The sequence below is a fragment of the Sminthopsis crassicaudata genome, chromosome 5 (assembly GCF_048593235.1).
Source record: "Sminthopsis crassicaudata isolate SCR6 chromosome 5, ASM4859323v1, whole genome shotgun sequence".
Taxonomy (NCBI): Eukaryota; Metazoa; Chordata; class Mammalia; order Dasyuromorphia; family Dasyuridae; genus Sminthopsis; species Sminthopsis crassicaudata.
In genome coordinates, this window is record NC_133621.1 from 203345626 (window position 1) to 203364870 (window position 19245).

Sequence of the window (19245 nt, forward strand, 5' to 3'; positions counted from 1 at the left end):
GCTTCGCATTTCTGCTTTCTTCTCCTCCTAGAAGGGGCCACATCTGCAGGAGCCATGGGGACAAACAGAGCAGAAACCACCCCAGCGGGAAGATCGCCATCTGCGAGCTCTAGCTCCACTTCCAGCTTACTCAGCCAAGGTGAGCTAGGGGCAGAGCAGAGATCTTCTGGGCCTTCAATAGATCCTTTGGAAGGTCTCCCTCGAGGCACAGACGGAAGCCAAAAGGGAGCCTCGTAACAGGCATGGCCCGCTGTACTCTCAATCCGTTGGTTTTCCTGGCGGTCAAAGGCTTCCAACTGCCATGGTGGAGGCAGCCCCCACAACCTGGGAAGCTGAAAAACAGCTTGCCACGTTTTCTCTCTGCTCGGGACAGCCCCGAAGCCTCACTTGCTGGCCCAGCGTGACCGTCCCCACAACTTGCGGCTTTGCCCTTCATCTGCTTCCCGGGCAAAGGGGCATATTTTAAGCCAGCTCTTGCTGTGGGGTCCATTACAATGGCGACCCCGATCTCGGAAACTTTGTACATGGCCAGGCTACACAATGAGGCAGGAACCATCTCCCCCAAAAAGTCCAGAAAGATTCAGCGGCTCAGCTGAGCCTGACTGGCCTCTCTCTACCTACTGTCTCCTCCACATTGGCAGCCGCACCTACTTGGCCTCTAGAATCCCAATCTGCTCTTCCAAGGACACTCTTCCTTTCAGGTCCAGCATGGATTCCCATTTTCACATGTGGCTATTTCCCCAGGCAGCACCCGAGACTCCCACACTACAATCACACTGACACACACACACACACACACACACACACACACGCACACACTCACACTCACACACACACCCAAGGAGCAAACACACGCCCATAGACACATCCAAAGACTGATGGGATTTCAGCTCTCTGAGTGTGCATACCATCGAATTCCATTCGCTATGAGGCTGAGGGGGCTCCCAGCACGGGTTTCTCATCTGAGATTTGTCCCAATTGTTGCAGGCCCCGGTGCGACTCCCTCAGGGACCAAGGACAACTCTCGAACTTCCAACCCAGGTACTTCTGGTGAGATTGGCTCAGCACCCTGCTTCTCGTGTTGCCCCTGTGCCCCCAGTCCGGCGAGCCAGACAGTCGCCCGAGGGCCCCTGAAAAACCTTGGTTGGCCCACACGTAGCCCTCTGCCCCCCAGAGTTCCGCGCCTGGAGCCCTCAAGACATTTCCACTCCAGATGACCATTTCATGGCCACTGCCTGTACATCTGATTCTCCCTTTCTCCTCTTTCCCAGGAGCAACAGGGACTACAGGAGCCAGTGGGACAAACAGAGCTGAAAGCACCACTAAGGGAAAGTCAACAGCTGGCAGCAGCAGTTCCACTGGAGCCCCTGCAGGTGACGCCCGCTTCAGAGAGAGCCTAAGCCCTGGCTATCTCTTCTTGCTACACTACTTCTTTTCTGGATATAGATATATACCTATATAACATTTTGCAGAACCAAGGGTGTTTTCCTGCTGTCACATGCATAGTAACCTTAGGAATACACAATTCCTTATGAACCCTGTTGGGAAGAAAAATGAGAACCCAGTGGAAAAATCACAAGAGAGACACAAATACAAACAGAAAAAAATAAATTAAATAAAACAAATAAATAAATAAATAAATGAAAAGCCGAGAAGGTGTTGATTGGCCTTCAATCTGTGGAGTTCTCTGTCTGGAGGCAGATGGCGTTTTCTAACCCAAGTGGATGGGGACTGCCTTGCCTCAGGACAGCCCTGCAGAGAAGCAAGGCTTTCCTAGACGATCATCATGCAAACTGGCTCTGGCTGGATACAATGTATTCCTGGCTCTCCTGCTTTCGCTCAGCCTCAGTTCATGTCAGTCTTTCCAGATCTGGCTGCAATCAGCTAGATCATCAGTTGTGATAGAATCATCCTATTGCATGACCTTGGGGGCCACCACTTATTCAGCCATTCCCTAAGGGATGGGCATCTACTCCTGTCCCCCCTGTGTGTCCCCACCAAGGGAGCTGCTCCAACCTCCTTCCATCCCAAACAGCTGCTTCCGCAGTTTCTTCCTTGCCATTGGCCCCTCTTCAACAGGGCCTTTTCCCTTTCTTCTCCGTGTAGAAGCCGCCACATCCGCTGGAGGCACGGGGACAAACAGAGCTGAAACCACTGCAACGGGAAGATCGGCAAGTGCGAGCTCCACCTCCACTGCCAGCACTCTCAGCCAAGGTGAGCCAGTGGAAGAGCAGACATCTGCTGAGCCTTTGCAAAGGCTAGCTCACCAAATAGAGCCAAGCCAAAAGCCAACTTCCTTGCCCACAGTGAACGCTTCTCTCTGCCCTGTGGCTTCCCAATCAGCCCCAGTAGGGAAGCTCCAAAGCAGCTTAGCATTGGTTCCCTGCTCGGGACACCCATTTCTCGGCTCCAAAGAGTCACTTGCTGGTGGTCTAGCTTGACCTTTCCTAGCGCTTTGTCCTTGGCCCTTCTTCTTGGCAAGGGAGCAGAGGGGAAGCCTTCTCTTCCTCATGGCTCCATTCGAATTGCTGAGGTGTTCTTTCTTTAAAACTCTCTATATGGCCAAGGCACCGATTGAAGCAGGAACCATCTCCTAAGAACGCCAAAAAAATGCGGCTGGCCAGCTGAGTCTCTTTGGCCTAGCTCTGCATTCTTCTTCCTCCACGTTTGATCTTTGCCCCCTCCTCTCCTCCACGCTCCACTTGCATCCCACTCTCCTGTTCCAAGGATACTCTTCCTTTCAGTCCCGCCAATGGGTCCTCTTTCCACATTTTGCTGTTTTCTTCGAGACACACAGACCCAATTCCCAAGGCACAAAAGCAGACACAGGCAAACACCCCTAGGATTTCAGCCCTCCAAGAGTGCATGTTGACACTTCCCTTCAGCATTGTGCAGAAGGTGATCACAAGACAGGTTTCTCACTTGACTTGTGTGCCCATTGTTGCAGGCCAAAGTGGAACCTCCTCAGCGCCCCAAGACAATTCTTCAAGTGCCAACCCAGGTAATTCTGAAAGGACTGCTTCAGCACCCTGTTGACACCACTCAGGAATAGAATCGGGAGGGCCCCTGGGAAACCACAGGCACACGTGATATCCTGGCCCGCCAATGTAGCCATGGGCCCTCAGAGATTCACGCCTGCTAGCCTCAAGGCATCTCCCCTCCAGGTGAGCGTTCCATGCCCTCTGCCTGTACATCTGATTCTCCCTTTCTCCTCTTTCCCAAAAGCAATGGTGACCTCAGGAGCCAGTGGGACAAACAGAGCTGAAAGCACCACTAAGGGAAGAACAACAGCTGGCAGCGGCCCTTCCACTGGATCCCCTCTAGGTGACGCACATTTCCCACACATCATGGAGCCTTGCTGTCTCTCTCCTCCAGCCTTGCACTTTGATATATCTATATTTTTACATGCATATACGGAGAGAGATAGATATACATAAATATACATGAACACACACACACAGATATAGATATAGATATAGATATCTCATTGTCCATTCATAGTTTTATTATGGTGGTTTGACATGGAGATTCCCTTTTGTAATACCCATTTCCTTCTCAATGATGTTGGGAGGGAAAAAGCAGAACCAAGGGAAAACAAGCTTAGTGAGAAGGAAGCACTGGCCACAAAGAGGAAAGAGAGAGCATGTGTTCATTTTCACTCAATCTCCTTAGCTCTCTTTCTCGATGTCGATGGCCTTTTCTCTCCAAAGCTTCTTGGGATTGCCTTGCATCACTAAAGCACTGAGGACAAGCAAGTCTTTCAGGGTTCATCATCACAGAGGCTTCCTGGGATGGCGGCCACTGGATTCCTGCTTCAGCTTCTTTCGCTCAGCCTCAGTTCAGGGCAAGCTTTCCAGGGCTTTCTCCAATCCGCATTTTCCACTTTTTGGGTCACCACACAAAGAGCGGCTCCCAACTCCTTACACACCCAAGAGCTGCTCCATCAGCTTGTTCCTTGACCTTGCCTTGCCTTCAGCTTCGCATTTCTGCTTTCTTCTCCTCCTAGAAGGGGCCACATCTGCAGGAGCCATGGGGACAAACAGAGCAGAAACCACCCCAGCGGGAAGATCGCCATCTGCGAGCTCTAGCTCCACTTCCAGCTTACTCAGCCAAGGTGAGCTAGGGGCAGAGCAGAGATCTTCTGGGCCTTCAATAGATCCTTGGGAAGGTCTCCCTCGAGGCACAGACGGAAGCCAAAAGGGAGCCTCGTAACAGGCATGGCCCGCTGTACTCTCAATCCGTTGGTTTTCCTGGCGGTCAAAGGCTTCCAACTGCCATGGTGGAGGCAGCCCCCACAACCTGGGAAGCTGAAAAACAGCTTGCCACGTTTTCTCTCTGCTCGGGACAGCCCCGAAGCCTCACTTGCTGGCCCAGCGTGACCGTCCCCACAACTTGCGGCTTTGCCCTTCATCTGCTTCCCGGGCAAAGGGGCATATTTTAAGCCAGCTCTTGCTGTGGGGTCCATTACAATGGCGACCCCGATCTCAGAAACTTTGTACATGGCCAGGCCACACAATGAGGCAGGAACCATCTCCCCAAAAAAGTCCAGAAAGATTCAGCGGCTCAGCTGAGCCTGACTGGCCTCTCTCTACCTACTGTCTCCTCCACATTGGCAGCCGCACCTACTTGGCCTCTAGAATCCCAATCTGCTCTTCCAAGGACACTCTTCCTTTCAGGTCCAGCATGGATTCCCATTTTCACATGTGGCTATTTCCCAAGGCAGCACCCGAGACTCCCACACTACAATCACACTGACACACACACACACACACACACACACACACACACACACACGCACACACTCACACTCACACACACCCCCAAGGAGCAAACACACGCACATAGACACATCCAAAGACAGATGGGATTTCAGCTCTCTGAGTGTGCATACCATCGAATTCCATTCGCTATGAGGCTGAGGGGGCTCCCAGCACGGGTTTCTCATCTGAGATTTGTCCCAATTGTTGCAGGCCCTGGTGCGACTCCCTCAGGGACCAAGGACAACTCTCGAACTTCCAACCCAGGTACTTCTGGTGAGATTGGCTCAGCACCCTGCTTCTCGTGTTGCCCCTGTGCCCCCAGTCCGGCGAGCCAGACAGTCGCCCGAGGGCCCCTGAAAAACCTTGGTTGGCCCACACGTAGCCCTCTGCCCCCCAGAGTTCCGCGCCTGGAGCCCTTAAGACATTTCCACTCCAGATGACCATTTCATGGCCACTGCCTGTACATCTGATTCTCCCTTTCTCCTCTTTCCCAGGAGCAACGGGGACTACAGGAGCCAGTGGGACAAACAGAGCTGAAAGCACCACTAAGGGAAAGTCAACAGCTGGCAGCAGCAGTTCCACTGGAGCCCCTGCAGGTGACGCCCGCTTCAGAGAGAGCCTAAGCCCTGGCTATCTCTTCTTGCTACACTACTTCTTTTCTGGATATAGATATATACCTATATAACATTTTGCAGAACCAAGGGTGTTTTCCTGCTGTCACATGCATAGTAACCTTAGGAATACACAATTCCTTATGAACCCTGTTGGGAAGAAAAATGAGAACCCAGTGGAAAAATCACAAGAGAGACACAAATACAAACAGAAAAAAATAAATTAAATAAAACAAATAAATAAATAAATAAATGAAAAGCTGAGAAGGTGTTGATTGGCCTTCAATCTGTGGAGTTCTCTGTCTGGAGGCAGATGGCGTTTTCTAACCCAAGTGGATGGAGACTGCCTTGCCTCAGGACAGCCCTGCAGAGAAGCAAGGCTTTCCTAGACGATCATCATGCAAACTGGCTCTGGCTGGATACAATGTATTCCTGGCTCTCCTGCTTTCGCTCAGCCTCAGTTCATGTCAGTCTTTCCAGATCTGGCTGCAATCAGCTAGATCATCAGTTGTGATAGAATCATCCTATTGCATGACCTTGGGGGCCACCACTTATTCAGCCATTCCCTAAGGGATGGGCATCTACTCCTGTCCCCCCTGTGTGTCCCCACCAAGGGAGCTGCTCCAACCTCCTTCCATCCCAAACAGCTGCTTCCGTAGTTTCTTCCTTGCCATTGGCCCCTCTTCAACAGGGCGTTTTGCCTTTCTTCTCCGTGTAGAAGCCGCCACATCCGCTGGAGGCACGGGGACAAACAGAGCTGAAACCACTGCAACGGGAAGATCGGCAAGTGCGAGCTCCACCTCCACTGCCAGCACTCTCAGCCAAGGTGAGCCAGTGGAAGAGCAGACATCTGCTGAGCCTTTGCAAAGGCTAGCTCACCAAATAGAGCCAAGCCAAAAGCCAACTTCCTTGCCCACAGTGAACGCTTCTCTCTGCCCTGTGGCTTCCCAATCAGCCCAAGTAGGGAAGCTCCAAAGCAGCTTAGCATTGGTTCCCTGCTCGGGACACCCATTTCTCGGCTCCAAAGAGTCACTTGCTGGTGGTCTAGCTTGACCTTTCCTAGCGCTTTGTCCTTGGCCCTTCTTCTTGGCAAGGGAGCAGAGGGGAAGCCTTCTCTTCCTCATGGCTCCATTCGAATTGCTGAGGTGTTCTTTCTTTAAAACTCTCTATATGGCCAAGGCACCGATTGAAACAGGAACCATCTCCTAAGAACGCCAAAAAAATGCGGCTGGCCAGCTGAGTCTCTTTGGCCTAGCTCTGCATTCTTCTTCCTCCACGTTTGATCTTTGCCCCCTCCTCTCCTCCACGCTCCACTTGCATCCCACTCTCCTGTTCCAAGGATACTCTTCCTTTCAGTCCCGCCAATGGGTCCTCTTTCCACATTTTGCTGTTTTCTTCGAGACACACAGACCCAATTCCCAAGGCACAAAAGCAGACACAGGCAAACACCCCTAGGATTTCAGCCCTCCAAGAGTGCATGTTGACACTTCCCTTCAGCATTGTGCAGAAGGTGATCACAAGACAGGTTTCTCACTTGACTTGTGTGCCCATTGTTGCAGGCCAAAGTGGAACCTCCTCAGCGCCCCAAGACAATTCTTCAAGTGCCAACCCAGGTAATTCTGAAAGGACTGCTTCAGCACCCTGTTGACACCACTCAGGAATAGAATCGGGAGGGCCCCTGGGAAACCACAGGCACACGTGATATCCTGGCCCGCCAATGTAGCCATGGGCCCTCAGAGATTCACGCCTGCTAGCCTCAAGGCATCTCCCCTCCAGGTGAGCGTTCCATGCCCTCTGCCTGTACATCTGATTCTCCCTTTCTCCTCTTTCCCAAAAGCAATGGTGACCTCAGGAGCCAGTGGGACAAACAGAGCTGAAAGCACCACTAAGGGAAGAACAACAGCTGGCAGCGGCCCTTCCACTGGATCCCCTCTAGGTGACGCACATTTCCCACCCATCATGGAGCCTTGCTGTCTCTCTCCTCCAGCCTTGCACTTTGATATATCTATATTTTTACATGCATATACGGAGAGAGATAGATATACATAAATATACATGAACACACACACACACACAGATATAGATATAGATATAGATATCTCATTGTCCATTCATAGTTTTATTATGGTGGTTTGACATGGAGATTCCCTTTTGTAATACCCATTTCCTTCTCAATGATGTTGGGAGGGAAAAAGCAGAACCAAGGGAAAACAAGCTGAGTGAGAAGGAAGCACTGGCCACAAAGAGGAAAGAGAGAGCATGTGTTCATTTTCACTCAATCTCCTTAGCTCTCTTTCTCGATGTCGATGGCCTTTTCTCTCCAAAGCTTCTTGGGATTGCCTTGCATCACTAAAGCACTGAGGACAAGCAAGTCTTTCAGGGTTCATCATCACAGAGGCTTCCTGGGATGGCGGCCACTGGATTCCTGCTTCAGCTTCTTTCGCTCAGCCTCAGTTCAGGGCAAGCTTTCCAGGGCTTTCTCCAATCCGCATTTTCCACTTTTTGGGTCACCACACAAAGAGCGGCTCCCAACTCCTTACACACCCAAGAGCTGCTCCATCAGCTTGTTCCTTGACCTTGCCCTGCCTTCAGCTTCGCATTTCTGCTTTCTTCTCCTCCTAGAAGGGGCCACATCTGCAGGAGCCATGGGGACAAACAGAGCAGAAACCACCCCAGCGGGAAGATCGCCATCTGCGAGCTCTAGCTCCACTTCCAGCTTACTCAGCCAAGGTGAGCTAGGGGCAGAGCAGAGATCTTCTGGGCCTTCAATAGATCCTTTGGAAGGTCTCCCTCGAGGCACAGACGGAAGCCAAAAGGGAGCCTCGTAACAGGCATGGCCCGCTGTACTCTCAATCCGTTGGTTTTCCTGGCGGTCAAAGGCTTCCAACTGCCATGGTGGAGGCAGCCCCCACAACCTGGGAAGCTGAAAAACAGCTTGCCACGTTTTCTCTCTGCTCGGGACAGCCCCGAAGCCTCACTTGCTGGCCCAGCGTGACCGTCCCCACAACTTGCGGCTTTGCCCTTCATCTGCTTCCCGGGCAAAGGGGCATATTTTAAGCCAGCTCTTGCTGTGGGGTCCATTACAATGGCGACCCCGATCTCGGAAACTTTGTACATGGCCAGGCCACACAATGAGGCAGGAACCATCTCCCCAAAAAAGTCCAGAAAGATTCAGCGGCTCAGCTGAGCCTGACTGGCCTCTCTCTACCTACTGTCTCCTCCACATTGGCAGCCGCACCTACTTGGCCTCTAGAATCCCAATCTGCTCTTCCAAGGACACTCTTCCTTTCAGGTCCAGCATGGATTCCCATTTTCACATGTGGCTATTTCCCCAGGCAGCACCCGAGACTCCCACACTACAATCACACTGACACACACACATACACACACACACACACACGCACACACTCACACTCACACACACCCCCAAGGAGCAAACACACGCACATAGACACATCCAAAGACAGATGGGATTTCAGCTCTCTGAGTGTGCATACCATCGAATTCCATTCGCTATGAGGCTGAGGGGGCTCCCAGCACGGGTTTCTCATCTGAGATTTGTCCCAATTGTTGCAGGCCCTGGTGCGACTCCCTCAGGGACCAAGGACAACTCTCGAACTTCCAACCCAGGTACTTCTGGTGAGATTGGCTCAGCACCCTGCTTCTCGTGTTGCCCCTGTGCCCCCAGTCCGGCGAGCCAGACAGTCGCCCGAGGGCCCCTGAAAAACCTTGGTTGGCCCACACGTAGCCCTCTGCCCCCCAGAGTTCCGCGCCTGGAGCCCTCAAGACATTTCCACTCCAGATGACCATTTCATGGCCACTGCCTGTACATCTGATTCTCCCTTTCTCCTCTTTCCCAGGAGCAACGGGGACTACAGGAGCCAGTGGGACAAACAGAGCTGAAAGCACCACTAAGGGAAAGTCAACAGCTGGCAGCAGCAGTTCCACTGGAGCCCCTGCAGGTGACGCCCGCTTCAGAGAGAGCCTAAGCCCTGGCTATCTCTTCTTGCTACACTACTTCTTTTCTGGATATAGATATATACCTATATAACATTTTGCAGAACCAAGGGTGTTTTCCTGCTGTCACATGCATAGTAACCTTAGGAATACACAATTCCTTATGAACCCTGTTGGGAAGAAAAATGAGAACCCAGTGGAAAAATCACAAGAGAGACACAAATACAAACAGAAAAAAATAAATTAAATAAAACAAATAAATAAATAAATAAATGAAAAGCCGAGAAGGTGTTGATTGGCCTTCAATCTGTGGAGTTCTCTGTCTGGAGGCAGATGGCGTTTTCTAACCCAAGTGGATGGGGACTGCCTTGCCTCAGGACAGCCCTGCAGAGAAGCAAGGCTTTCCTAGACGATCATCATGCAAACTGGCTGTGGCTGGATACAATGTATTCCTGGCTCTCCTGCTTTCGCTCAGCCTCAGTTCATGTCAGTCTTTCCAGATCTGGCTGCAATCAGCTAGATCATCAGTTGTGATAGAATCATCCTATTGCATGACCTTGGGGGCCACCACTTATTCAGCCATTCCCTAAGGGATGGGCATCTACTCCTGTCCCCCCTGTGTGTCCCCACCAAGGGAGCTGCTCCAACCTCCTTCCATCCCAAACAGCTGCTTCCGCAGTTTCTTCCTTGCCATTGGCCCCTCTTCAACAGGGCGTTTTCCCTTTCTTCTCCGTGTAGAAGCCGCCACATCCGCTGGAGGCACGGGGACAAACAGAGCTGAAACCACTGCAACGGGAAGATCGGCAAGTGCGAGCTCCACCTCCACTGCCAGCACTCTCAGCCAAGGTGAGCCAGTGGAAGAGCAGACATCTGCTGAGCCTTTGCAAAGGCTAGCTCGCCAAATAGAGCCAAGCCAAAAGCCAACTTCCTTGCCCACAGTGAACGCTTCTCTCTGCCCTGTGGCTTCCCAATCAGCCCAAGTAGGGAAGCTCCAAAGCAGCTTAGCATTGGTTCCCTGCTCGGGACACCCATTTCTCGGCTCCAAAGAGTCACTTGCTGGTGGTCTAGCTTGACCTTTCCTAGCGCTTTGTCCTTGGCCCTTCTTCTTGGCAAGGGAGCAGAGGGGAAGCCTTCTCTTCCTCATGGCTCCATTCGAATTGCTGAGGTTTTCTTTCTTTAAAACTCTCTATATGGCCAAGGCACCGATTGAAGCAGGAACCATCTCCTAAGAACGCCAAAAAAATGCGGCTGGCCAGCTGAGTCTCTTTGGCCTAGCTCTGCATTCTTCTTCCTCCACGTTTGATCTTTGCCCCCTCCTCTCCTCCACGCTCCACTTGCATCCCACTCTCCTGTTCCAAGGATACTCTTCCTTTCAGTCCCGCCAATGGGTCCTCTTTCCACATTTTGCTGTTTTCTTCGAGACACACAGACCCAATTCCCAAGGCACAAAAGCAGACACAGGCAAACACCCCTAGGATTTCAGCCCTCCAAGAGTGCATGTTGACACTTCCCTTCAGCATTGTGCAGAAGGTGATCACAAGACAGGTTTCTCACTTGACTTGTGTGCCCATTGTTGCAGGCCAAAGTGGAACCTCCTCAGCGCCCCAAGACAATTCTTCAAGTGCCAACCCAGGTAATTCTGAAAGGACTGCTTCAGCACCCTGTTGACACCACTCAGGAATAGAATCGGGAGGGCCCCTGGGAAACCACAGGCACACGTGATATCCTGGCCCGCCAATGTAGCCATGGGCCCTCAGAGATTCACGCCTGCTAGCCTCAAGGCATCTCCCCTCCAGGTGAGCGTTCCATGCCCTCTGCCTGTACATCTGATTCTCCCTTTCTCCTCTTTCCCAAAAGCAATGGTGACCTCAGGAGCCAGTGGGACAAACAGAGCTGAAAGCACCACTAAGGGAAGAACAACAGCTGGCAGCGGCCCTTCCACTGGATCCCCTCTAGGTGACGCACATTTCCCACCCATCATGGAGCCTTGCTGTCTCTCTCCTCCAGCCTTGCACTTTGATATATCTATATTTTTACATGCATATACGGAGAGAGATAGATATACATAAATATACATGAACACACACACACACACATACACAGATATAGATATAGATATAGATATCTCATTGTCCATTCATAGTTTTATTATGGTGGTTTGACATGGAGATTCCCTTTTGTAATACCCATTTCCTTCTCAATGATGTTGGGAGGGAAAAAGCAGAACCAAGGGAAAACAAGCTGAGTGAGAAGGAAGCACTGGCCACAAAGAGGAAAGAGAGAGCATGTGTTCATTTTCACTCAATCTCCTTAGCTCTCTTTCTCGATGTCGATGGCCTTTTCTCTCCAAAGCTTCTTGGGATTGCCTTGCATCACTAAAGCACTGAGGACAAGCAAGTCTTTCAGGGTTCATCATCACAGAGGCTTCCTGGGATGGCGGCCACTGGATTCCTGCTTCAGCTTCTTTCGCTCAGCCTCAGTTCAGGGCAAGCTTTCCAGGGCTTTCTCCAATCCGCATTTTCCACTTTTTGGGTCACCACACAAAGAGCGGCTCCCAACTCCTTACACACCCAAGAGCTGCTCCATCAGCTTGTTCCTTGACCTTGCCCTGCCTTCAGCTTCGCATTTCTGCTTTCTTCTCCTCCTAGAAGGGGCCACATCTGCAGGAGCCATGGGGACAAACAGAGCAGAAACCACCCCAGCGGGAAGATCGCCATCTGCGAGCTCTAGCTCCACTTCCAGCTTACTCAGCCAAGGTGAGCTAGGGGCAGAGCAGAGATCTTCTGGGCCTTCAATAGATCCTTTGGAAGGTCTCCCTCGAGGCACAGACGGAAGCCAAAAGGGAGCCTCGTAACAGGCATGGCCCGCTGTACTCTCAATCCGTTGGTTTTCCTGGCGGTCAAAGGCTTCCAACTGCCATGGTGGAGGCAGCCCCCACAACCTGGGAAGCTGAAAAACAGCTTGCCACGTTTTCTCTCTGCTCGGGACAGCCCCGAAGCCTCACTTGCTGGCCCAGCGTGACCGTCCCCACAACTTGCGGCTTTGCCCTTCATCTGCTTCCCGGGCAAAGGGGCATATTTTAAGCCAGCTCTTGCTGTGGGGTCCATTACAATGGCGACCCCGATCTCGGAAACTTTGTACATGGCCAGGCCACACAATGAGGCAGGAACCATCTCCCCAAAAAAGTCCAGAAAGATTCAGCGGCTCAGCTGAGCCTGACTGGCCTCTCTCTCTCTACCTACTGTCTCCTCCACATTGGCAGCCGCACCTACTTGGCCTCTAGAATCCCAATCTGCTCTTCCAAGGACACTCTTCCTTTCAGGTCCAGCATGGATTCCCATTTTCACATGTGGCTATTTCCCCAGGCAGCACCCGAGACTCCCACACTACAATCACACTGACACACACACATACACACACACACACACACGCACACACTCACACTCACACACACCCCCAAGGAGCAAACACACGCACATAGACACATCCAAAGACAGATGGGATTTCAGCTCTCTGAGTGTGCATACCATCGAATTCCATTCGCTATGAGGCTGAGGGGGCTCCCAGCACGGGTTTCTCATCTGAGATTTGTCCCAATTGTTGCAGGCCCTGGTGCGACTCCCTCAGGGACCAAGGACAACTCTCGAACTTCCAACCCAGGTACTTCTGGTGAGATTGGCTCAGCACCCTGCTTCTCGTGTTGCCCCTGTGCCCCCAGTCCGGCGAGCCAGACAGTCGCCCGAGGGCCCCTGAAAAACCTTGGTTGGCCCACACGTAGCCCTCTGCCCCCCAGAGTTCCGCGCCTGGAGCCCTCAAGACATTTCCACTCCAGATGACCATTTCATGGCCACTGCCTGTACATCTGATTCTCCCTTTCTCTTCTTTCCCAGGAGCAACAGGGACTACAGGAGCCAGTGGGACAAACAGAGCTGAAAGCACCACTAAGGGAAAGTCAACAGCTGGCAGCAGCAGTTCCACTGGAGCCCCTGCAGGTGACGCCCGCTTCAGAGAGAGCCTAAGCCCTGGCTATCTCTTCTTGCTACACTACTTCTTTTCTGGATATAGATATATACCTATATAACATTTTGCAGAAGCAAGGGTGTTTTCCTGCTGTCACATGCATAGTAACCTTAGGAATACACAATTCCTTATGAACCCTGTTGGGAAGAAAAATGAGAACCCAGTGGAAAAATCACAAGAGAGACACAAATACAAACAGAAAAAAATAAATTAAATAAAACAAATAAATAAATAAATAAATGAAAAGCCGAGAAGGTGTTGATTGGCCTTCAATCTGTGGAGTTCTCTGTCTGGAGGCAGATGGCGTTTTCTAACCCAAGTGGATGGGGACTGCCTTGCCTCAGGACAGCCCTGCAGAGAAGCAAGGCTTTCCTAGACGATCATCATGCAAACTGGCTCTGGCTGGATACAATGTATTCCTGGCTCTCCTGCTTTCGCTCAGCCTCAGTTCATGTCAGTCTTTCCAGATCTGGCTGCAATCAGCTAGATCATCAGTTGTGATAGAATCATCCTATTGCATGACCTTGGGGGCCACCACTTATTCAGCCATTCCCTAAGGGATGGGCATCTACTCCTGTCCCCCCTGTGTGTCCCCACCAAGGGAGCTGCTCCAACCTCCTTCCATCCCAAACAGCTGCTTCCGCAGTTTCTTCCTTGCCATTGGCCCCTCTTCAACAGGGCCTTTTCCCTTTCTTCTCCGTGTAGAAGCCGCCACATCCGCTGGAGGCACGGGGACAAACAGAGCTGAAACCACTGCAACGGGAAGATCGGCAAGTGCGAGCTCCACCTCCACTGCCAGCACTCTCAGCCAAGGTGAGCCAGTGGAAGAGCAGACATCTGCTGAGCCTTTGCAAAGGCTAGCTCACCAAATAGAGCCAAGCCAAAAGCCAACTTCCTTGCCCACAGTGAACGCTTCTCTCTGCCCTGTGGCTTCCCAATCAGCCCAAGTAGGGAAGCTCCAAAGCAGCTTAGCATTGGTTCCCTGCTCGGGACACCCATTTCTCGGCTCCAAAGAGTCACTTGCTGGTGGTCTAGCTTGACCTTTCCTAGCGCTTTGTCCTTGGCCCTTCTTCTTGGCAAGGGAGCAGAGGGGAAGCCTTCTCTTCCTCATGGCTCCATTCGAATTGCTGAGGTGTTCTTTAAAACTCTCTATATGGCCAAGGCACTGATTTCTTGAGGAAAAATGATAAAAAGGTGGATTACATCAATACCAATCTAAAAACAACAGGAAGCATCAAATGTAATGGGAATATACTAGAATCTTTCTTAGTTGAATAAAGAATAACGTAAAGTTATCCACTTTATTTTATAAATTTGACGTATTCTAGAAATGCTAGCAGGAAAAAAAAAGAAAACCATCAAAATAGGTAAATTCAGAGATGCTTTGCTCCTGACATGATGATTTGCTTAGAAATTCCCAAGGAATCATCAAAAATATTAAGATAATACCTTAAACCAAATTATAAAATAAAATGCAAACCTCAAAATCATTTTTACATTGATATGAATATCCAAGAATCAATAATTGCAAGGAAAAATTCATTCAAATGAGTATAAAATGTACCAAGTATATGATTAAGTTATTTATGTCTAGAAAGTACTTCTACATATTTAACAATAAAGTTCTTCTTAAGTAAGTTTCATGCATATGAGTAGGAGATGTGTTTTTTAGGTTTTTTCCTTATTTAATCTTTTTAAAAATTTTTTCTCCAGGTACATGTGAAAGAATTCTTACATTTGTTTTTAAAACTTTTAATTCCAGATTCTCTCCCTTCCTCCCTACCTACCCCCCATTGAGAAGGCACACGAGGAATTGAATGAAGTGAATGCAAAATATTTCCACAAAAGTCATGTTACAAAAGGAAACAAAGATCTGCCCCCCAAAAAAATTATCAAGAAAAATAAAATAAATAAAAAAGAATGCTTCAATTTGTATTTAGACATAATCAGTAGTTTTTTTGGGTATGGATAACATTTTTCATCATAAGTCCTTCATAGTTGTCTTGGATAATTGTATTGATGAGGATGGCAAAGTCATTCATGGCTATTCATCTAGGGGATGTATTTTTAACCAAAGGACAGAAAAAAAATTAAATGGCAAAATAGAATACTTTGATTAAATAAAACTGAAAAGTTATCAAACAAAAAAATTGCTCTGATACAAGAAAGGAGGAGTCAACTTTTAAAAAAACCTTTCTATCAATTTTTTTTAGAAAAGATTTGGTATCTAAGTTATATAAAGAATATAACAGTATATGTGTGTATGTGTGTGTGTGATCAATACAGATCTTATAGCTAGATAGATATTACATGTCATAAGCCATTCCTCAACAGAAAATAGTCAAAGCATATAAACAAAAAATTTGTCAAAAGAACAAATGTTCTGTAATTGTGTAATAATTAAAGCATATATTTCCCAGGACTACTGTGAGGTTTTAAGGAAATTATTTTTGTAAAATGCTTAACATAATGTTTGGCTTTTAGTAGGCACTTAAAGAATTTGTTACCTCTCTTACCTCAAGAGTGAATATTGCAAAATTTCACAACAGGAATGACCTCAAAGAAGAGATATAGGAAAAAGACTTTCTCACTCCATTTCTTTGCAAAAATGGGAAGTCCATACATAGTGAAACACTGCACTTTTTTGCCTTTTTCTTTGTGTACAATAGTTTTTCTGGCTTTTTCTCTACTTCCTCTTTTTTTCTTAAAAAAAACACATTGTTTTTATATGAGATGGATCCTTCAGAGGACTAAAGGAGGGGAATAATAGAAAAATTACAACAAAATTAAAAGCAATAAATTTTACTTTGAATAAAGATATAAATTATAGATGTAGAAAATTTTATAAAGGGCTGGAGAAAAAGTTACCAAAAGATTAACTTTATATACTTGTGACTTTTTAAGATTATTTCTGAATTTTTAACTATTTCGTCCATTTAGATATTTTTCCACAACTTAGCATTCTCCCTTTCAGGATCACATCAGGCAAAATAATGTCTGCAGTTCCCTCTTATGGGTATTTTGATTTTAAACCTCCTAGGACCTCACCCATAATGTTTGGTACCAATCTTGTATCCAAATCTCATAGAATTTTGTTCTGCATGTAGTCAAATGATCCCTTGAAGTTGGCTGTTATTTTATGATTTGTATTTCAATAATATATTAGGATTTTAACAGATTAAGCTCTTCTGCTTTAAAATTATGGTGACAGAGTGGTAATAAAGGGGCAGAGAATACTATGAATTGCACTGGGTTTAGACTGTGTAAATTTTCATTTGATTGTTGGTATTCTCAATGTGAAATTCTTAATGATAAACAAGTGGATATAGTGTTGGAGTATAAAACTCTTAGCTCTGGAACACCAAAAGAACTGTCAAGACCCCAAAGAAAGATCCTCTATTATTGGAATTCCAGAAACCATGACTGATTGGTAGGGAAAATTTAGGTAGGGTGGGACAGGATATCACAGATCATAGTATTGTAGGTGACTGCTTACTCTGCTTACTTGTGAGTGTGTAATTATTTGCCATTGTTTTTTAAAAATGGAATAATGAATCAGAGAAAAATAGATAAGAGGACTATTTTATGGATTAATTAATGAATTTGTAGTCTACTAGAAGAGTACTATAGTAGTTTTAGAAACTAATACAATATTCTTATTTTATATAGGATGTCTAGGACCAGCCCCAGGTAAGGTTATTGTAAATTTCACCCCTCTCTCTCCATTTTGTTGCCCATGTATCAAGAATGTGCATATATGCACACACACACACAAAGACACAAAACATACCCACAATAATTATTCTGAATTTAAAATTCTTATTGTAAAAATATTTCAGTGATCATATCAAAAATTAATTGTGGGATTTTGACTTTTTAATAGCAAAATTAGGCATTAGGGAATAAATTAATTTATAAATTACTGGAATATTTGAATAACATCTTTCATTGATATAAGGAAATTACAATAAATGATTTTGTAGCAATCACTGATTAGATTGAAAATATAAACTAGATGAACTATAGGAGAATCTCATTTAATATTAAAATTATGTTTGCATTTATCTTCATCAAAATAATGTTAGGGGGCAGCTAGGTGGTGCAGTAGATAGAGCACCAGCACTGAAGTCAGGAGGACCTGAGTTCAAATCTTACCTCAGACACTTAACATTTCTTAACTGGGCAAGTCACTTAACCCCAATTGCCTCAGCAAAAAGCACAATAATAATAATAATAATAATAATAATAATAATAATAATAATGTTAGTAAATAACCTAACCATGTGAAGGTTTTATTTATTTTCTTTCTAACACAGGACATATCTAATTTTCTTAAGGTGAAAGTAAAGGAAATAGGCTTAAATTATATTATAAAACTATTTAGTTAACAGTAACAAAGTTACCTCACTTCTTTAGGTCTTAGTATCCTTATCTGTAAATTGTTAGAATCCGAATAAAAGATAAATGTCTTTTTGAGATCTAAAAGTCAGTTTAGATTCTAGTTAGATAAAAGTAAGAGCTTCTTATCATCAAGAAATATTAAACTCTGACATTCAAGGAAACTCAAGGAATCTTTTTTGGACATGTAAAAATTGTTATCTGTAATTGCTAGAGGTAGTTCAGAGATGATTAATCTCTATAGATATCTCATATAGACAATCTCATATAGACAATCTATAAACAGTGGAATAAATTTTTAACACTTCCAATTCTTATCTTTCTATGACTCAAAAAAGCTTTTATTTAAAATTATTATTAATATACTATTTGTATTTAACCTACTATGAATATTATGTTTTACATTTAGAAATGTCAACTGATCATATTATATATAATATCTTTAAATCATTTCTTATTTCACTTTTCTAGTATGTCATGGGCCATTAGGTGAAGAAAAATCTGTGAGTACATGTTTTCATTCCATTGTTGTTATTTGTCTTTCATAATTTCACATGTACTAGTAGCCCTGAATTTAATTAGATTTCTAAGAAATCTTTGTACTCATAGCCTGGAGACACATGGATTATAAATTGCCACCAGTGTACCTGCAGTGATGCAAGGACTGTAGACTGTAAGCCCAGGACATGTCCCATTCTACCCACCTGTGCAAATGGAGAGAAGTTGATACAATACAAATCCAATGAATCTTGCTGTGAAACTGCATATTGTGGTATGTATTTTTCTTTTTTTTCCCTCTTTATATTTGTTATTGATATTTTCTATTTTTTTTACATCACTGTTATTTCCAAGAATTCAATCCCATTCCATCTACTTGTTACATTGTAAAATTGTTACCTTGTGAAAATAATCAAGGAAAACACATTAATGCATTTGGCCATATATGAAACCATATGCCTCATTCTATATCTTTAGTGCACTGTTTCTCTGTTACGTAGAGAAACATGTGAAAAATCTTCTAAAGACAGGATTGGTCACTGCATTACTCAGAGATCTAATGAATTTCAATGTTACTTTCCTTGACATTATTTTGGCCATCATTGTTTTTAATAATCAACAAATTATATTAATATATTTATATTTAAAATATGTAACAAAGTGCATTGATATACTTTGTTCTGCATCAGTTGTTTTCCTTAGTTTCTCTGAATTCTCCATTTGGCATAAATGTTTTTAAGGGATAACATTATTTCATTTATTTCATATACCACAATTTATTCACCCTCTTCTCAAGTACACACCCTAATTTTTTCACAAAATGATTGGACTAATTAATAGCTATTCCATAGATAAAATAATATCTGTGGACTGAGTCAAAATATGAATTGGAAAATGTGAATACTATTAGTATACAGTAATAAAAAATGGTGATGATTGCTTAGAGGAAGGCATTATAATGTTTGACACATGTATAATAATATTTTCCAATTTTATTTACC

General features: G+C 46.2%; 2 long non-coding RNA genes across 2 annotated transcripts in view; one reads left to right on the forward strand and one right to left on the reverse strand.

The window, feature by feature from the left end:
• Nucleotides 1–14063: 14063 nt before the first annotated feature.
• On the forward strand, nt 14064–18447 carry LOC141542672 (uncharacterized). The gene is made up of 4 exons (XR_012482232.1): nt 14064–14161; nt 17018–17038; nt 18218–18249; nt 18356–18447. It is a non-coding gene; the product is annotated as an uncharacterized LOC141542672 (long non-coding RNA).
• LOC141542673 (uncharacterized) overlaps nt 14156–19245 on the reverse strand; it is a 36740-nt gene continuing 31650 nt past the window's right edge. The window contains exon 3 of the long non-coding RNA XR_012482233.1: nt 14156–14520. This is a non-coding gene — a long non-coding RNA (uncharacterized LOC141542673). The remainder of the gene's footprint in view (nt 14521–19245) is intronic.